We start from the raw sequence: 19,852 nt of genomic DNA, 5'->3' as shown, positions 1-19,852 counted from the left end.
CAGGAAAGCCCTGTGCATAGGTATGTAATAAATTTAGCTATTCTCCTGTTAATCCGTTTTATGTTAATCTGATTATTAGTCCAGCCAGAAGAATTTAAAAGGGTAGAAGAAAAATTATTTTTCCTCCCCAACAAAAGCAACAGATTTTGACTGTACTACAAAATTCTATTTGATTTTTCTCCACCAGAAATTCAGTGGATCTTACTAAAATAGTTGTTTTGCTTGGTTTTAAAAATTATACTAACCAAAGCAAAAATAAATAGTTCAAGTATGATCATGTTGATTCATGTTAACAGGGGTAACAATTTGTTTTAATGCAGGAGCTGAATTATAAAATTATTTTTAAAATAAAGTTTCCAATAATATTAAGTCTTCTACTAATATAACAAAATATAACCTAGATGTTGCTTTGCATCTGAATATGAAACTAAAATAAGTGCAGCAAAAATATCTCTCTTAGTTCCTCCAAAAGTACTTGAAAGTCCTATAAGAATGCTTAATCCTTAAAGTAGTTTAACTATTTCTATTTCAATTATGTACTATTTCTGAGTGAAAGGTTTATAACAGAAAGCTAAACATCTGTTTGGACTCTTTCACCAATAACTAATACTGGTTGATGGAATCAAATTCAATAAATCACATTATATTATAATATACTCTAGGACTTCATAATTTGGAGACATGAAGAGTATCTCCACTGATCACTGTCTTGTGACCAGCTCAGTATGATTTCCATGAAGAGGCTGGGCCTTCTGAGGTGCTACCTAAAACTGTGTAACATATCTGAAATTCTCATAGTGACAAAAGCAAACTGTACTCACACTTTTCTGGACATAGCCTTTCTTGTCCTGCCATGCCTTTCCTCTCAATCTATCATCACCATAGATAAAAATAGTACCTCATATCCAAATATAAGTAATTGTTAAAAATAAATGTTATAGAAATAGTACAGGAGCTTATTGGAAGGAATCCTTTTAGAAAACATTTTGAATAGAAAATATAGCTAACACGAAGTATAGTGAGCTCCGCTATAACTAACATTTCTCTTCCACTCCTTTCTATAAGGAAAGGAATCATATCTTATATTCCTTTTACGAGAATCCCACCCCACCCCAGTCTTTTAACACAGTTTAATGAATGGAAGAAGCAACATGATATAATGAAAAGGTCCCCAAAACTCATTCCCAAGTTCCAGCAAGTTACTTGAACTTTCTAAGTCTCAGTTTCCTCAACTGTGAAAAGTAGGTGATAATATCTACATTACAGGAACACTTTGGGGATTGAAAATAATACAAATAAGCACTGGCACACCATAGATGTCAATAACAATAGCTCTAATTATCACTAACAAAGTATCAATTTGACGATTGTGAATGTATTTCAGGACCTTAGACTTCCAGAAACAAGGAATGGAGGGAGGATGAGAGGGAGGCTTTATTAGATTCTGATGCCCTCCTGTTACTTCTATCCTTATTTATCCTTTATGATGAACTCTCTGACTTAGTAGCCTATTTTGATGTCACTACCTCCAATGATCTCACCACCAATTTATTCCTTAACCCCCTTCACAATATATATTGGTCCTCATCACATACTCTCCATGGTCTTATAAATAAATCAATCGGTTCTTTCTCAATACTCATTCTTTCTCTTTTAACTTTGCCACAACCGTCTTCCTTTCTGAAACGCTACTAAGAAGACTTTACTGACTTCAGTATTCTATCACCCATGTAACCATCCTTTTGATTTTCTGTACTTGTCTAATGGCCTATTTGATTTGCACGCTTCTACCCTCCCTACGTAGTGGACGCTTTCCCCTCCACCCATTTCCAAAATACTTCTACCTTCTTCTCTATCAGGACCCACTTTAAGTTTCGTAATTTCCAAAAAAAGTATTTCCCTCTTCTAAACTACTAAAGTGTGTACTGTTTTGGGGGCTACATTGTCACTCTGTCCACCACCATAATATCTATGGTTAACAAATCATGGGAAATTTGAAATTTAGGTAAAGGGCATATGTGTGGCTAGCAAATTTAAAGAGGCCAGACTACCAACCTTTTCTGCCCCACATGGGCAGGGGAGGGAAGCACACAGTTTGTGTATGTTGACTAGAACCAATACCCTAACTGAATTAACTGTTATTTACATTTAAAGGGGGGAAAAAAACACAAGAGCTCAAAAAGATAAAAAATAGAGTACATAATTGCTTGCACAATTTTAACACTATTAAGGCTTATATTATTCTCTTAAATTTCCAAGCCTATAAGCCACTCAGTAACCTCAAATAATTTCCATTGTGCAGTTTAAAAACTCAAACACAATGTTTTCATTAAATCTAGTGCAAATAACTGAATAAATCCTTATGCATTTATATGAGAAAGCAACTAATGTTCATCAGAACAAAAGACTCTTTGTTCAAGAAACACACCAAACAAATATCACTTAACATTTATGACTAAAAGGCTACCCTGATGCAAGCCTCAGCACAGGCAAATATGTAAACTACAGTGGAAAACTACTGTTTCTGACGTTCCTTGATCTCTTAAATGTGTTGCACTTAACATTCTTTACGAGGTTGAAACAGAATTCAGGAATGCAAATTGATCTTGAACACCCAATAAATTAAAATGTGAATTACATAAAGTGCATTACACAAATATTATCCCATCCTAATTCTGGAATCTTCTTAATCTCAATTCCAAAACAAAGGACATTGAGACTATTTTCTTAACATGCTAAAAAAAAAATCTCAAAAAGAATACACAACTGTGAAACCCTAAAAGCATTCTCATTTAAATGAGAAACAAGCCAAAGATGTTTACTATTTACTACTATAATTAACATTATCCTAGATGTTCTGGTTAATGTAATTTTAAAGAATAAAGTAAAGGTTAAATATTGACAAGAGACAACATTATAATCATTTCCAATGCTATAACTGCCTTTTACAAAACTCCAATATAAAATATTAGAATTAAGAGTTCATAAGATGACTAGTTAGAAAAGAGCCATCAACTTTTCTATGTTCCACTCAGAAGATGGAAACTTCTCTAAAATACAATGGAAAAAAGATTCCATTCACAATAGCAACAATAAGTTTTAAAATATCAAAACTCAACTTTAAAGATAGGCAGAATCACATGAAGAGAATCATTAAATACTGAGTCACTAAAGATGACTTGGAGAAATGATGAATATATTGTAAAGACATCACAACTCTTTCTAAAAAATTAATTTAGAAATTCCAGTGGGGTTCTTTTGGGATCATAATAAACTGAATTAAAGGTAAACTAGAAAAAGAAATATATGAGAAATGCTAGAAATCTTTAGAAAAGATCATAGGAATTCACACAACCATACAATAAGATACATTAAAGGTTATAATACTTAGGAGTTTGAAATTACTGAATCGAAAAAATAAAGATCCAATGAAGTAGAATAAAAAGCCTAGGAAGAAAAATCACATAGTTTTATACAATTAGCTGTATAGAAAGATGACATCTAAACCTCTGAGGAAAGACAATTGCTAATAAGCGGTATTAAAATAATTGAATTACCACTCTACATTAAAATATATCCCAAATAGATTAAAGATGAAATGTTTTTTAGAACTGTGAAAGTGACATAAGGAAATAGAGGTGAATTGTTATATAATCTCGGAATTTGAGACGGCCCTCCTAAGCAGGTAAACGCCATAAGAGAAAAATCTGATAGAATTAACTACACTAAAAATTTTAAAAATCTGTTTAAAAAGAAAAGCCCACACCAAAAACAAAATTAGGATGCAAATGACAAACTGGAGAAATTATTTGCAATGTAATTTGACAAAAGTCTATAATAGTTTTAAATATTGTACAAAGAGCTTTCATAACTCAATGTTTTCAAATCTTCAATAGCTTAATAAACAAAGAACACTAATGGGTAAGTCAAAAAATACAATACATTTAGTGTCACTAGTAATGAAATAAAGTTTATAGAAGATACAACTTTTCATGTCAAAATGGCAGCTTTTAATTGCTAGTGCTGAATACAGCAAGGTTGCTGGCTTTCTCAAAACAATTAATAAGTGTGAATATTAATTAAACCTTTCTGGAAAGCAATCTACTAATTTAGCTATTAAAAATAATGTAAATATGCATAACTTTTGACTTCAGAATTCATCCTAAGAAAATAAAGATATGGGCAATGATTAATCTGTCATGAAGCTAACTGCTACACTATTCACTCAAAATTATTGAAAAAAGCTTAAATTTTCAACAATTGAAATGGTGGTTAAATAAATTATGGTAGATCCATTTGCTGGAACATTTAAAATGATATTATACTATAAAACAAATAATATTTTATTGAATCAGGTAAGCATTCATTCTATTATGTAAATAAGATAGTGGCTAAAGAGCACACTAAAAAAAGACCTTATATTTAACATGATTTCTTTTGTTAAAGAAAAGTAAATAACTGTTAAAAATACCTATAAGTACTCACCCAAGTATTAACAATGATCATATCTGAGTGGAAGAAATTTTCAGAACTCTAGAAAACAATCAAACAATCAAAAAACAATCAAAGTTTTCACCCCACCTTTACTGATGATCAAGGACAATATAAAAAAAAATACTTAGGTATTAGTCATTCTGCTTTTAGCCCCCTGCCTGATGTAAGAATCAAAAGTGAGGAACAAGCTCTAGACCTCGGAAACAGTAGGGCTCAGCTTTTACCTACATCCAAATCATGAGCCAGAAATTTTTTTTCTAAAAAGTGAATGGGAGGGAGATGAGTATTCTCTCCCTCAGTATAAAAAGTGTGAGCCTTTGACACTTCTAGTCACAACTCTTCTCTGTCTCACTTGGCAGACAGAGGAATGATTTTTCTCCCCCAGTGTATTTCAAAGGAATATATCCAACAGGCAGGCAAACAGGATTTCTTCTGAGCAAAGATGTTGTAAACAGAAGATTTCCAAATGTTAAATGTTCCCTTTCCTCAGTGCAAATATGCAGCCTAACTACAAGAGGGCCAAAAAGACTCTGGCAGTACTCAGCTCTCAACAATAAGCAAGAGTCAAACTGCTAATTCCATCTGTTCCCCTCCAAAAAAATGACAAAGCATTACATGGTGGTGCCAGGGGTCTCAGGATGTGTTTAAGGGGCTTTCTGAAGGGCATTCATTTTCATGATATTAAGATGCTGTCTAATTTTTTTCTTAGCACTTGAGAGCACCAATCTTGATACTGTATGATGACAGCTTTGATGCTGATAACAAAGAAATACACTATCTTTAACATCATAATCTTTGTTAGAGAAGTTGTTTCCAGAATTGCCTTCCTTTCTTATTGGTCAAAGCTCTAAATTCCAACCACTTCTGTTGTCTCAGGATCTTAGTTCCAATAAATTGCTAATCTTTCCTGAATATCTTACTTCTTGCTTTCCTTAAGAATGTAAAGAATCAAACATAACATCCCTTCAACTTGTATCCCTCTGTAGTGATTCTTGAAGTGCCTGCACAGTGGAATTACCCAGGGAACTGCAAAACACCTGAGCAACTATTTTATCATAACAGAAAGTAAACCAGTAGTTTCCAATGCGTGAAAGGGAAAGATGACAAAGAGAAACGAGAAAACTTTTATTTTTTTTCTTTCTTTTTTTTTTAAGATTTTATTTATTTATTTTCAGAGAGGGGAAGGGAAGGAGAAAGAGAAACATCGACATGTGGTTGCCTCTCTTGTGGCCCCCATTGGGGAACTGGCCCGCAACCCAGACATGCACCCTGACTGGGAATCGAACCTGCAACCCTTTGGTTTGCAGCCCCCACCCAATCCACTGAGCTATGCCGGCCAGGGCACAAGAAAACTTTTAGAGGTGATGAATACATTTATTATTTTGATTGTTGTGATGGTTTTGCAAGTGTAAACATGCCAAACAAACTGCACACTTTAAATATGTGTAGTTTATTAAATGCCAATTATACTTTAATAAAGCTGTTGATATAAATAGTGATGTCTAGGTCCCACCCCACCCCACAACTTGGCATGGGGGTTCCCCCTGGATTTTTGGATCCTTAAAAGCTCCCCAGATGATTGTAAATGTGCAGCTAAGATTGAGAACGACTACTCCATAGCTATCTCTACCCCCTCTCTCAATTTTTTATTTCAGTTTTCTTGAAATGCCTCACTCAAGCATATCTATTTTATCATTACCCATTCTTTCTCACTTTTTGGAAGACTGGTTTCTGAATCACCACTCAGCTAAAACTGTACTTGTTAAAGTCACCAATGGACTCCTGACAAACTCACTGGTCCCTGGAGTCCTCTCCATACTTGACAGCTCTTTACAGCATTCAAAATTGTTGGTCCATTCCCCCTTTATCTGAAAATCTCTCCACCCGTAGCATCTCTCTTGACGGCCCTCCCACCTTCCTCTAACTACCACAGTACACTTTTATCTCTCTTTCATACTATTCTTCTACCTATTTCTGCTCTTTACCAGTCTGTTTTCTTGGTATCTGCTTTTATCATGCTAAATAAAGGCTTTCCCTGAATCATTTCAAGGTTACCAAATCAATACAGCTTCCGTTTAACCCCAATCTTCCCTATAAACCCGATTTCCTTTATAAATTCTACATCCATAGATCCAAACATCCACATCTTTACCTGAATGCCCCATAGCTTCCTCAAATTCAAAAAAAATCGAAAATAGAATTTATCATCTTCCCTCCATTTATTCCTCATTTTCAATCAATGAAACCAAGTCAAATCCTCAAGGTCCTTCTTCCTTCCCAAAGGTCACAGGACCTATCAGATTCTACCTTACTATGCCAGAGTGATGGTCTAAAACAGAAATCCATTTAATGTCTTCTTGATCACCTTCAATCCAATCCCCTTAGCCAGGTAACAATGCCCAGGTCTGGCCCTCAACCACTCTCACTTTTCTCATATTCTACCATGCCCCTCCCTAACCTCTGCATTCAAGTCATATCAATGTCAGTGATACTGACTTTGGATTTGTCATTGACAATGACTTTTCTACATTGTCTTGGCTTCTCATGCCTCCTTGCCTTCTCACTTATATTCTCCTCTTGGAAAGTTATTCTATTACTTCCTGCACTTGACAAAACGACATCATACTTCAAAACTCTACTGTGGGCTCCTGACTCTACCCTACACCAAGCTCTTAGCCATCTCCTTCCCTGCTGCCGTACTAAACTAGGCGTATCTCTAGTCATGCTTATCACATGGTATTATAACTGCTACTTTACTTATCTGTCTTGTAAATTAAACAGTAAGTTCCTTGATAAAAAGAGCTATGACATTTATTCTTGTATCCCTAGTACCTATTCAGCCTGAGTCAGTACAAAAGAAATTTGTTTGACATAATTTTAATTATTTACAAAATGTAAACTTGAAACCCCAAAAATGGTCTTGATACTAACATCATTTAAAGACTTATTAATACTCATTATAAAGTAAATATCAGACAACAGAATCCCAAATAAGATAGTCAAATATCTTAATGATAAGATATTTTTGAACTGTCAAGATGACACCACTCTGAAAAATTCGACCAAGAGCAGATTTCAGAAAAGAGAAACACAACGAAGAAAGGAAACATGCCAAGAATGACACACTGAGCTGGCCAATGCCTCATCTGGATGTCCATATCCAGGCACTGTCAATGCCGATAACTAACAGGGTGTATAATCCTTCTACGGTAATAACCATAAGCATAGTAAATTTAAAAAGTAAGCAAAATCCAGAGTTTGTTTTCTAAACATGTGATGGTTTTCCCCCTTGCCATTCTGTTACAATGAATTATTTGAATAGCTGACTTAGAAGCTACTGTTGGCCAAGCCAGTCCTCGAGTCAGTATTCTTTTCTTTCTTGCTTTTCCCTGCACTTTAAACATATGGTGCTTTGGACTAATACCCACCTTGCAAACCTAAAGAAAAAAAGTGCTTCGAAATTTGGGGTGCGTGGGGGGGGGGGAGGTGTGAGAGTTCGGACTCTGAGAATGTTAAGGAAAACAAGCCTCCCAGGTCTATAACATTGACTCAAGGTTACACGGATCCTTATTACCGTATGCAGATAAGATTTTAAAAGCTGAAATATCAATCTGTGAAGTGTTACATGAACCAAAGAGGTGGTATACCTGCTCCGAAAACTACATGTGACTCAAAGACAAATAATTTGCGAAAGGACAGTTTGGTCCTGCCGCCGGTGGAACGGTCTCCGAGACAAGCAGCGGCTGCCAGTGGAACCAACTCCCCCTATCTGCAGAGCGGGGAGGCTGCGGGCGTGCGACGGGGTATCTGCCGGAGACCCCACTCCGTGCGGTCGAAGCCACTAGGGCCAAATTACAATCTTTCAGAAATGTCTACCCTGTGAGTGTGCAAAGCACACACGTGCACACTGAAGGGCGGGCACCCAGGTTAGCTGAAAAGCGTGCAAACTTGGGGTCTTTAAATGCAACAATTTTCAGACAAAACCCAGCCTATTCTCGAGCACGTTAAGATCAGCCTCGGAAGAGGAGTAACTCATAGAGAGAAGGGGCAAGTGCCGAAGAGGACATCCAGTGTAATAACCAAGGAGAGAGTCGTGGCTGCTTTCTGAATCTCTATGTCCTGCGGGGGGCCAAAGACCGAAGCGAATGCTTTCAAAGAACGAGGAGGGTCGACGGTGACCATTTTGGCCACTAGACCGGACCCCTGATCGAGACTCGCTGGACTGCGAGGAAGGGATGGGAGGGGTCGGGCTGGAGCATCAGCCGCGGTGGGGCAGGGGCGAGGGGCTCCCACCCTAGTTCGACCTCCCAGAGGGGCGGCCGGGCCCCTGAGGCGGCGGCACCGGGTCACGCCCGGGGTCCGGACCGCTCCTCGCGGGGGAGAAGAAAGACCCGAGTCCGCGCGCACAAAGCTGCGGCCGCCCAGGCGGCAGCGGCAGCAGCAGCAGCAGCAGCAGCAGCAGGAGGGCTGTGCCCAACTTCGGGGCGAGCAGCCACCGACCGCAGCCCACTGACCCGGCCCCGCCACGCGCAGCCCGCGACGCCCCCGCGTCCGTCCGCCAGCAGCGCCTCGCGCGGGAGCCGTTACCCCAAACGAAGCCGCTGCCCGGACGACAAAGTCCCGGCCCCCTCCCAGCCTCAGCCTCGCCCCGGCTCCTCCCCGACAAAAAAGTTATCGGTCCTTGGCAGCCTTGGGGGCCCGCCGAGGGCTGCTCAGCCGGACTCACCAGAGCGGCTCCCTGAGCTCCACCTCCAGATCCTCCACTTGTCTGGCTCGCAGCGACAGCGACGGCGTCTGTTCTGCCTCGTCCCGGGTAGCAGCAGCACCTGCCCCCCTTCTTCCTAGCAAAACGGGTCCGGATGAGCCATCTTCCCCCTCCGCTCCGTGACTGACAACCCAGCTCCAAGAGCCGCCAGCGCCGCCAGCCACTCTGACAGGCACGACTAGGGACCCGTCCCCAGACAGCCAACCACCACCGCCCCACCCCAGTATGGCCTATTGCCGCCGCCCAGGGCGGGACCAGAACAACTTCTCCACCAATGAGAATCTCCCTCTGCTGGGTCTGGGGGCGGATCCGTGAGGTGGGAGGGAGAGCAACTTAGGTGGGCGTGGTTCTCAGCAGCGGGCGTGGTCGGAGCTCCCAAAGGGGGATGATTGACTGTTAAGATTTGCGGTGCGGGCTAGGCAATAGTCATCAGTGAAGGTCTCTTAGACTCTGAGTCATTAGGATTTATGGTACTCTCAGAAGAAAATAAGCTTTTAGTAGTGATGTTAACCATAACCACAGAAGAGAAACTGATATTTTAATTTCTTGATCAGAAGGATTTACTTCCCAGTAAGTTGAGACATTAAGAATTTATCAAAATCTTATCAAACTCTAAGAGAAAGAAAATGTACATTTCTGCAAAATGGTAATAAAAACTCTTCCCACTTTATTATATCGTTGCTTTTGGCCTTAGCCTGGAAAAAGTCAAATGCAATTTCCCAGTTTTCTTTCCATGGGCTGTTTTTCCTTTGTTCGTTTTGTTTTTTCAATCTTCCCTCCCTACTCTTCATCCAAACAGACATTATTTTGTGTAACGACTGGAACCTGAACACATCTGAGCCTGCTCTTACCTATATTCCCTCTGTTTTCGACCTTGTCAACTCCTCCTACCACATCGCTCTCAAGTCCAGTCAGAATTAATTAGAAGAAAAATAGACCTTCACCCTGGAAAACAGATAGTGATTCCAGGTTTTTCTTGGAAAAGCAAAAGGCTTCTAAAGCAACCAGTGATCTTTTCAAACATGCCACACATAAACACGAATATATATTACTTGCCCTGACCAGAGTGGCTCAGTTGGTTGGGTGCTGCCTGGCAAGTGAAAAGTTGCCAGTTCGATTCCTGCTGGGGGCACATGGGTGCAGGTTCGATCTCCTGTCCAGCACATATGAGAGGAAACCAACTGATGGTTCTCCCTCACATTGATGTTTTGCTCCCTCCTTTTCCCCTTTCATTCCCCTCTCTCAAAAATAAATAAATAAAATCTTTAAAAAAAAAAGAAAACAAAATATATTACTTGATATCAAAAGGGCATCAAGCAAACAATTTCAGGTAACATTAAGGGAGATCTATAGAACAATCAGAGAGGATCCCCCTTGCAAGAGCACAGTCAAGGTTATTAGTAAATAATAACAATATGCAGTAATAAGGGCAACAGAGCTGAGCTCAAAGAGCAAGATCACACAGGAAGAAATTAGTGTGCTTAAGAAAGCCAGGGAACTTCACAAGGAAGGTGATGTTTGAATTGGATCTTAAAAGGCAGATAGCAGTTTGCCAGAGAATAAAGTCAAAGAGCATTTCAGGAAGAGAAAACATCATGTTCAGAGGCACGGAGTTGTAAAAGGGCACTGAGTGGCTGGGGAACGTTGGAAAATGGGTAGGGCTGCAAGGTAAGCAGCAGCCAGAAATTAAGCTAGAGCAAAAGGTTGAGGTGATTGTAAAAGGCCTCACTAGCTACACTAAGGTATTTAGATGAGTACTGTCCAGCAGAGCTTCCTGCAAAGACAGAAATGTTCTATACATGTGTTGTCCAATAGGAGAGCCACCAGCCACATGTGACTATTGAGTACTTCAAATACAGTACAGCTGAAGAACTCAATTTTTATTTAAATTTTAGTAACTCCCATATTGGACAGCTTAGATTTAGACTTTATTCTACAGACAGTGAGGGACCGACAGAATCTTTTAATCATGTGGACAACACAGTTTTCTTTTAAAGACTGACTACCCTAAAGCCTGTGTAGAGGGTATCAGTTCTCTTTGACGGGAGTCTTGACAGATCAGAACAGGGTATTGGTGGAGGATTGGCAGGATAATTTAGGTCAGCTGGGCCAGAGCTTGGCCAGGGGAAGTGTTTACCCAAAGGATAGGGACAGGAAGATGTAAAAGCTATGTTATACCCTGACATCTTAGAGAACACAAGTAATCAAAACCAGGGAAATTGAATTCTGCTATCAAGTCCTGGCAGAATACAAGAGTGAGGGGCCAAAAAAAAAAAAAAAAGGAAGAAAGCCAAAGAGCCAGCTAGCTAGCTCATAAAACAAGGAGAGAGCAAGAGTGAACAGCGGAGTACACACACAGTGAGTTTTACTGGCCGTTATCCATGTGAGCCACTGTATGTTGGTGTGATTTAAAGAGCCAGAGAGTTTAGTATCAGGAAGACCCATGAGGGCCAGGGCAAAACTCCAGGAAAGACGGAAGTCTGAACCACACGTGTGGAAGTAGGGATGGAAGGGAGGGGCTAATACTTTCTGACTTTCTGCGCTATGCAAGGCATTCAGCTTGACAAGGACACAAAGGAATGCTAGACGCTTCCAAGATACCTAGCTGGATAACAAACAGGTAAAAAGTTAAGCAAAGATTAATCATTCAACACAACAATAGGAGAGATGACACAAAGCAGTACATGACTGATTTACTATTCAGATGATTTCCTAGGCAATAACTGCTGTGTGGGTTCAGGAGAGAGACCAAGCCCTGTAGTCAAAGGCAGTCAGGGAAAGCGTCATAACGGAGATAACACTGATCCGGGTATTGAAAAAGGGACAGGAATTTGAATCAGGGGGAAAAAAAATGTGTGAAGAAGAACCTCTTGGAATGCCTGGAAAAGGAACAAAAGAAGAGAAGCACAAACAATGGACAGAGGGCACCAGAGGCCATCTGGGCTGGCCAGAGCACGGCAAGAAAGGTTGGGGATATAAAACAGGGCACCTTCAATGCAAATTCCAATGTTCAGGCTCTGTCCTTTCACCTAGTGGCTTCCTGGCTGCTTCACAGAATTACTTAGGATGCCATTTCAAAATATAAATAGCCAAACCATACTCACACCAAATAAATCAGAAAATTGGGGGTGGAGCCTGTGTGTGATTCTGACATACACCCAGGGTTAAGAACATAGAAATGACAGCATAACATGTTAGTAATGGTCAGTCAGGACCACGCACAGGATGGACTGAGTGGAGAGAGAACTGAAGGCTGTCTGGTGTATTTACATATCTGCTTCCTTTGTGCAAGAAGACAGGAAGCAGTTTACTGCCTGACTTCACTTCCCGTTTTGCAGTGGTGAGATGATAGAGTAAGTTGTCCTTCCTCTAGAGTAAAACCAAAACACAAATTTATGTTTATAATCCACTCTCCTTCTCATCACAATTTGTGCATAGAAAAATTATTTTCAATAATAACAATCTTCAGATAACCATTATATATAACTACTAGTATTTTTAGCAGCAAAGCACCAGGAAAATGCCTGAGAACATTCTATTTTAAAAGGGAAATGCTTTTAACCTACTTTATTAAAGTCAGCATATTCCAGACCTTCCCCACCCATCTTCGCTAGCCTCTGATAGCTGTAAGCACAATTCTACATTAACGACTAAAATGCACTTACCTTCTTGCAAATAGGCTTATTAAAATGTCAGCTAAACATTATAAAGCATGAACATTTTTTCTATAATATTAAATTTCAGGAACTTTAAGGAAATTTAGTTCAAATACATTTCTGTTAAAATCAGCCAGAAAATAGCTAGGTAACATGAATATTTTTTCCAGTTTTACTGAAATACAATTGACATATAACAGTGTGTAAGTTCAAGGTGTACAATGTGATAGCTTGATTTATATATGTGTGTATAGATATATGTGTGGTGAAAGGATACATAAAGTAATTAACACATCTATCACCTCATATAGTTATATTTTTCCTTTCTGCATATGTGTGTGTGCGGTGAGAACATCTAAGATCTACTTTCTTAGCAACTTGCAAGTATATTATACAGCACCATTAACTATAATCACCATGCTGTACATTACATCCACAAAACTTATTTGCCTTAGAACTGGAAGTTTGTATCTTTGATCAATATCTCCCCATTTCCCCCACCTCCAGTCTTTGGCAACCACCCATCTATACTTTGTTTCTATCCAACATAACTAGTTTAAATGAAAGAGTCAGGAGAATTTTGCCTTGAAAAAAAAAAACACATGAAAAACATGTTACTTTAATGATCGGCATGTATTTTTAAAAATCAAAACAAAAAGAATGTGACTGCAGTCATTCTGTCTTGCTGTGCCAGATCCCCTTTAGGTCTAAGAGCTGCTCCAGCCAGTGCCCCCAGCTGGGGCAGCAGCCTAAATCATGATGTGTGTGTACAACCCGCTTCACACCACCAGATAACCCAAAGGCAGCCAGGCCCACAAGGTGCCTCAATGTGAGCACTCTACCCAAACAGGGGTGGTGGTGACTACCCACACCCATTCTCTTCCGAGAATTTGCACTGGAAATGGAAAAGGGAAATCGATCAATCTCCTGGTGGGAGGAGAAGCTAAAAAGTAAGACAGTAGGAAGAAGCCCTAAGAAGGGTAAGTTACGAGTGAACTATGAGTGAAGTGAAGACATGAGGCAGAGAAAAGACATATGAAGTAGAGGATGAAGCATCTGATAACAAAGGAGCAGCAGAAGTAGAGACAGAGTAGAATGAGTCGCTGTAACGGAGATGGCGACCGGTGAAGTCCCGCTGTCTAGGGGACAGTGAGCTGGCCATTTCCGACAGCTCCAGTTCCCGGCGTCCGTGTTCAGCGTCTCTGCGGTCCAACAGCAGCTCTGCCCAGAGTCCTGTGAGATTCCCATCTGTATCTCCTAAGATATTCTAAGTGAATTGTTGTATCTTTCACCTTCTATAAACCAGTAAGTAAACTTCCAGAATTGCGGACCAAGTGAAAGAAGCTGGACCAATTGCATTTCGCAAAGAGAACTTTATACTTCAATGTGGGTTACAAATTTTTCTAGGAGGAACATCTAAAAAGAAGAAAACATTCTCCATATTTTTCAAAGGAGATCCATATATTAAAGTTAATTTTAACATCCTTATAACAGATATTTAAGGGAAAAGTCTTCTTTCTCTTGGTTCTGAATAGTGGAGCCAATGTTGTTTATCTTGACAAGAAAGGCACACAGATGGGATAGAAAACCCAGTGACTAGCTGTTGCCCTGATTGAAAAATGAAAAAATATCCACGTACATCTTCTAAGACATTTTATTAACCATTGTCTTGTAGAAGAATTATTGTCGGCTGTTATATGGCTTTTACGAATCACGTTGTTTAAATATTTTATGACCTGGGAAAAAATATTTTATGGCTTGGGAAAAAGATGAAAAAAACAGATATAAAACAGTATACTTGACATGGTCACAATTTTGCAAATGTTTGTGTCCAAAGACTGTATCAGCAACATGTAAGCACAGAGAAGTCATGGGTGAATTTTATTTCCTTCTTCGCACATGTTTTTGAATGTACCAAGTGTTCCACAATAAACAGGAGTTAGTTTCAGAACCAGAAAGAGAGATATACATTACTTTTTAAAATAAGGAGACAACAGACTCCATATCACATTGTGGATTCTGCCCATGGGAAACTCAGTTAAACATTCTTCCTTTTACTTTCAGCCAATAAGTGCTTCAAAATTCTGTAAAGTGCCCTAGAAATTCCACAGAGAAGCTCTCGTTGCTGCTAGAAGCAAAAGACCTCACTAGTGAGTACTTAGTATAAAAATACAGCTTTTATGTAGATTCTCTCTTCCAAATGGCAGCCCAAAGAACAAAAAACACAGAAAAAAAATGTATAGATAACCGTAGTAAACAAGGACACCACTGGCTCAAAGCAGAACTGTGCTTTGTCCCCACAGTATAAAAGTAACAGCTCAGCCCACAGAAGAACTTCAAAAATAAAGGAGAACATGAAAACATGGCAGTTTCCTCTGCTGTCTTGGTTTGGTTTACTAATCTTTTCCAGTTTTGCAGACCCATCTGCAAGTCCACAGGCCCAGTGGAAACATGATTTCTCCCCTTTCTGACCACCCACTGTATATGTGAGTACACAGTGTACTTCAGTGAGTATTCAGTGAGTATACTGTATACTGCATCAGAAACAAGGTATTTCCGTTGTATGCAGTATAACATTTCATTGTGTATTACCTTGAATATTTCGGAAATTGTTTTCTAGGTGTTAACTTCTTGCCCAGAGAGCAAAACGCAGCAAGCAGGTCACATACCTCTTGGGTTTCCTTGCCAAGGGTATCCCCAAATAGTTCAAGAAGCACAAGTAATGGCCAATGGGTAGATGAGTCTGGGAAGAAGAGGGAGGGAAAGAAATGGCAGGAAGAACCACACCCCCAAAGAGTTTTGCCAGCCTATTCATTCTGGCATGTAATGCTTGGGTTAAGAGAGTCTACTGTATGAATAATACTTCCATTTTCAAATTTTGTTCTCATATACTTAGTCATCATCACCACACCCTGATATTTAAGCCAGTACAGAGTTTCAGTGAGCAGATTCAGCATCATCAGCAATGTTCACTGAGGACACCACCCAACTGGTCTTTCTTAACACCCGTTATGCCAGCGGAACCAAGGAACCCCTTCTCTACATCTTCGCTGCTTAGCTGAGACACTTCCTGAGCACGGGCATGGGATACGTGTCCAGGCCTAGCTATCTTGTGACATTTAAAGGTTGCCACCCCAAAAAACCTCCACCTCTATGGCCTGAACCATGATACTAATCCCTAAAGTCACTCTTGAGGATTTTTTTTTAATTTAAACTATGCCAAGAAGTGAAAAATCACATCGGTCATCAAAAAGTAAGCAAAGATGAAGCCCTGGCTGGCATAGCTCAGTGGACTGAGTGTGGGTTGGGAATTGCAGGTTCGATTCCCAGTCAGGGCACATGCCTGGGTTGCAGGCCATGGCCCCAAGCAACCACACATTGATGTTTCTCTCTCTCTCTCTCTATCTCTCCCTCTCTCTCTCTCTCTCTCTCCCTCCCTCCCTTCCCTCTCTAAAAATAAATAAATAAAATATTTTTAAAAAGTAAGCAAAGATGAAATGATGATGTTCCTAAGAAAGGGCAGAACAAAGCGTTCAGAAAGAAAACGGGAAAGGCAAAGGAAAGGAATGTGGACAGATGTCTGAGCCTGACAATGTCTGGGGCCGTCTCTCACTCTGGAGTCCACAGGTGGTCAGACGCTCTCAGGCACTGAGAAAAATCGGGGAGACTGATGAAAAAAATATAGCCTAAAGGGACTAAGGAGGGGCAGGTCATGCTGACTTGGACCACCCCTGCCACTCTGCAATTATACTTTTTTTTAGTTGAAGTATACATATTAAAAATTAGAGGAAACAGAAAAATGATTACCTCTGTCGATTGGTACAGATGAACACTGCAACCACGGACCCAGGTCAAGAAAAAGAACGGACAACAAGCTCTGTTGGGCCTGTTCCTAATGTTCCTTCCTCCCTCCTTCCCCAAAATAACCTCAGTTTGGACTGTTACTGCTTCCGTGGATCTGCCTATTAAATTTTATGTAAGTGGAATCATACAGCGTATACACTTTTGAGTCTGACTTTTTCGCTCCATGTTATGTTTGTGGAATCTACCCATATTTCCTGTCGTAATTACAGTTTATTCTTTTTCATTGCTGTGTGGTATCCTACTGTACGAATGTGCTACAATGTACCTGGCTATTCTACAGCTGAGGGATGTTTGGGTTGTTTTCAGTGGAGGGTTCTGGCTGTCACAAATAACGCTGCTGGGAGCAGCCTTGTTCGTGACTCTCAGTGTACATTTATGGGCACTTTTGTGGTATATGAGTGGAATGAGTGGTATAAGAGTGGAATTACTGGGTTTAGGTTCAGCATATGCTCTTATTGGCATGATGCTGTGAAATTGTTTTTGCAAAGTAATTATATCATTTACACACTCATCAGTGGAATATGAGGTTTCCAGTTGCTCAACATCTTTGTCAATATTTATATGATCAGTCTTTTTTAAATTCTAGCTATTCAGGTGGGTAGGTAATGATATTGAATTGTGGTTTTAATTTGCATTTCCCAGATGACTAATGCAGACTTTCTCATGCTCTGCAATTTTAAACCTTCTCTGTAAGTCTGTTTCATTGCAGATCACTGCTCAGCCACATTTTAATTTAGAATCAATAGTCATTTTAATTGAAATACATTTGACATCTAACACTGTATAAATTTAAGGTGCACAGCATTTTGACTTGATACATTTATATCTTGCAATATGATTACCATTGTAGCTATAATTAGCACTTCCATCATGTCACATAATTATAATTTCCTTTCTGTGGCTGGAATAATTAAAACATAGATTCTTAACGAGTATGATGATTATGATACAATAATGTGGCCTACAGTCACTGTACTGTTCTATATATCAGATCTCTAGGACCTGTTTTTCTACTAATTGCAAGATCAACAATCATTTATTAAGTTCCTAATGTCCCTAATTAAGCCTCTGACTCCGTGTCAGTTGTCTTCATGCACATGGCCCGAAGCTGGTGGTGAGAGATTTTTCCGGTGTGAGTAATACCTGGTCAGTCCTGCTGGTTTAGTTCCGTACACTGTCGCTGACATTGTACAAAAAAAATATTTCAGAGAAAAGAATGTTCAGGCAGGGGTGAGGGCAGAGAACTGGAAAAAGAATTAAGTATAAAAAGTAAAAACCAGCTGGGGTTTCAAACTTTACAACTTGAAAATAGTTGATGACAGTGTCTACAACTAAGCAATTTAATCCACTAGCTATAAAAGAGGATGATGATCAGTGCTGATGCAGAGAATACTAGTCTTCATAAACAAAGGGAAAAGCAAAATTTGAATGGTGTTTGATGGTATTGTGAAATAACAATCTCCTCAAAAGATCTTTCTTTGAATGACTCATAGACAAAATAGGTTTTCTGAAAATGAGGGTGAACATTTGACAGCATGAGTTAACTTGTCCTCAAGACCCACCTGACAATTTTCTCTAAAGCTGGCTACAAATTACCTTCTTCCGCATCTCCCTGGAGAAGTGGTGCTAGATGACCTTCCTCTCCATCCCAAGCTGACTGGAGGATGTGACTACAATCCCATCATAGGCTCTGTGTATCAGATTGAAATATGGTAAATGTGCAGACAGTGGCCAGGAAGGAGAACATGAGGAGAGTGCTTGGAAACGGTAACACACTACACTCTAAGGAACAACCTTCAACGTTAAACGCAACTTTGTTCAGCAGGTCTCTCCCTGGATCAAGGACAGATAGACCTCCACAGAGCAAAGGGCCAGGGACAGTCTGAAATGCTGAGCCACATTCAAGGGGGGGGGGGGGGGGGGGGCGGGGATGGACCCACTCCTGGCTGAGCTAGGAACTAGTTTTTGGTGACAAGGAATGAAGTAGGGGGAGGAATCTTGAAAGGAACTTTGGAAAGAGGAATGGGCATGAAATGACATAAGGCAAAAGTCAACCATTTTCCAGTGTTCCCTAAGGCTGGCACCAAAGGATAGAAACCTAAAGTATCCTGCATTCCCTGGGTGACTGAAGCCACTACTGAACCTGATAATAGAATCAGCATTTTGACTACCTTAATTACTTATAGCTGAGGTGCGTTTGGAAAGATCAAGTTGAGTTTTTCTGCTGAGCCCGTTTTTTCTTATTCATCCAGTTCTCCCAGAGAGATGCAGGTGGGCTTTAATTATAACCACACTTTCATGTCTGCAACATGCATCTGACTCAGATAAATAGCCTAGTGCTGGTGGCATACACCTGCCTGGAGAGAAAATCTTCATTTTCCTTTCCCTCTCTAGGAGACACAGAAGGTCTGAGAAACTGAATGGTGAGGCAGAAATAGGATAATGAGTACACTCAGAGTGCCTAAAAGATGCAGAGTGGGAGAGAGGAGGAGGTGCATTGTGGAACTGGAAGTCAGGACTAAGCTGAAACCTCACACTGATCGGGGAGGATGTGTGACTTTGAACAAGTTCTGTGGGTCTCAGATTTGTCATCTGTAAAATGAGGGGACTGGACTCTGATCTGAACTTAAAATCTTCTCTTGGTTGACACATTACGGTTTTACTCAACGTTGTTTACCCAGAAGTTAGAAGGGTGGCAAAGAGGCCAGGTTGTTGTCCATCTCCTCCTCAGAGATTGGTTGGTAGGGGTCCTGAGAGGCTCTCCCTGCTCACATTGCATCTCCTGGGCTCCTCTGACCTCTGGGTCTGTCTGGTTTGGGCCAGTGGGAGATACTGCAGGAGAACCGAGAGAGAGAAAGATTTCTCTCCTGCTTCCACGTCTTGCATCTACAAGCCCAGAGTCGCAGAAAGGTCCAACCTGCGGCCAGTGGGGTGCATGCACCCCAGGATAGTTATGAATGAGGCCCAACACAAAATCATAAATTTACTTAAAACATGAGAGTTTCTGTGTGATTACATGTTGTAGTGTGTTTAATGTGTGGCCCAAGACAACGCTTCTCCTTCTAGTATGGCC

The 19,852-nt window shown here is 40.2% G+C and overlaps 1 protein-coding gene across 2 annotated transcripts in view; it reads right to left on the bottom strand.

Annotated features, from left to right (window-relative positions):
* FAM126A (family with sequence similarity 126 member A) overlaps positions 1–9,440 on the bottom strand; it is a 60,050-nt gene extending 50,610 nt beyond the window's left edge. Inside the window, exon 1 of one of the 2 annotated variants that reach the window (XM_036010515.1) lies at positions 9,221–9,440. The gene's annotated coding sequence lies outside the window, so the exon portion shown is untranslated. The remainder of the gene's footprint in view (positions 1–9,220) is intronic. The other variant, XM_028525942.2, reaches the window with a different exon arrangement.
* Between the last annotated feature and the right edge of the window lie 10,412 nt (positions 9,441–19,852).

Source organism: Phyllostomus discolor, chromosome 10 (assembly GCF_004126475.2).
Source record: "Phyllostomus discolor isolate MPI-MPIP mPhyDis1 chromosome 10, mPhyDis1.pri.v3, whole genome shotgun sequence".
NCBI classification, from domain to species: Eukaryota; Metazoa; Chordata; class Mammalia; order Chiroptera; family Phyllostomidae; genus Phyllostomus; species Phyllostomus discolor.
Note: the sequence above shows the minus strand (reverse complement) of the source record. Positions and strands in the feature narration are given on the sequence as shown.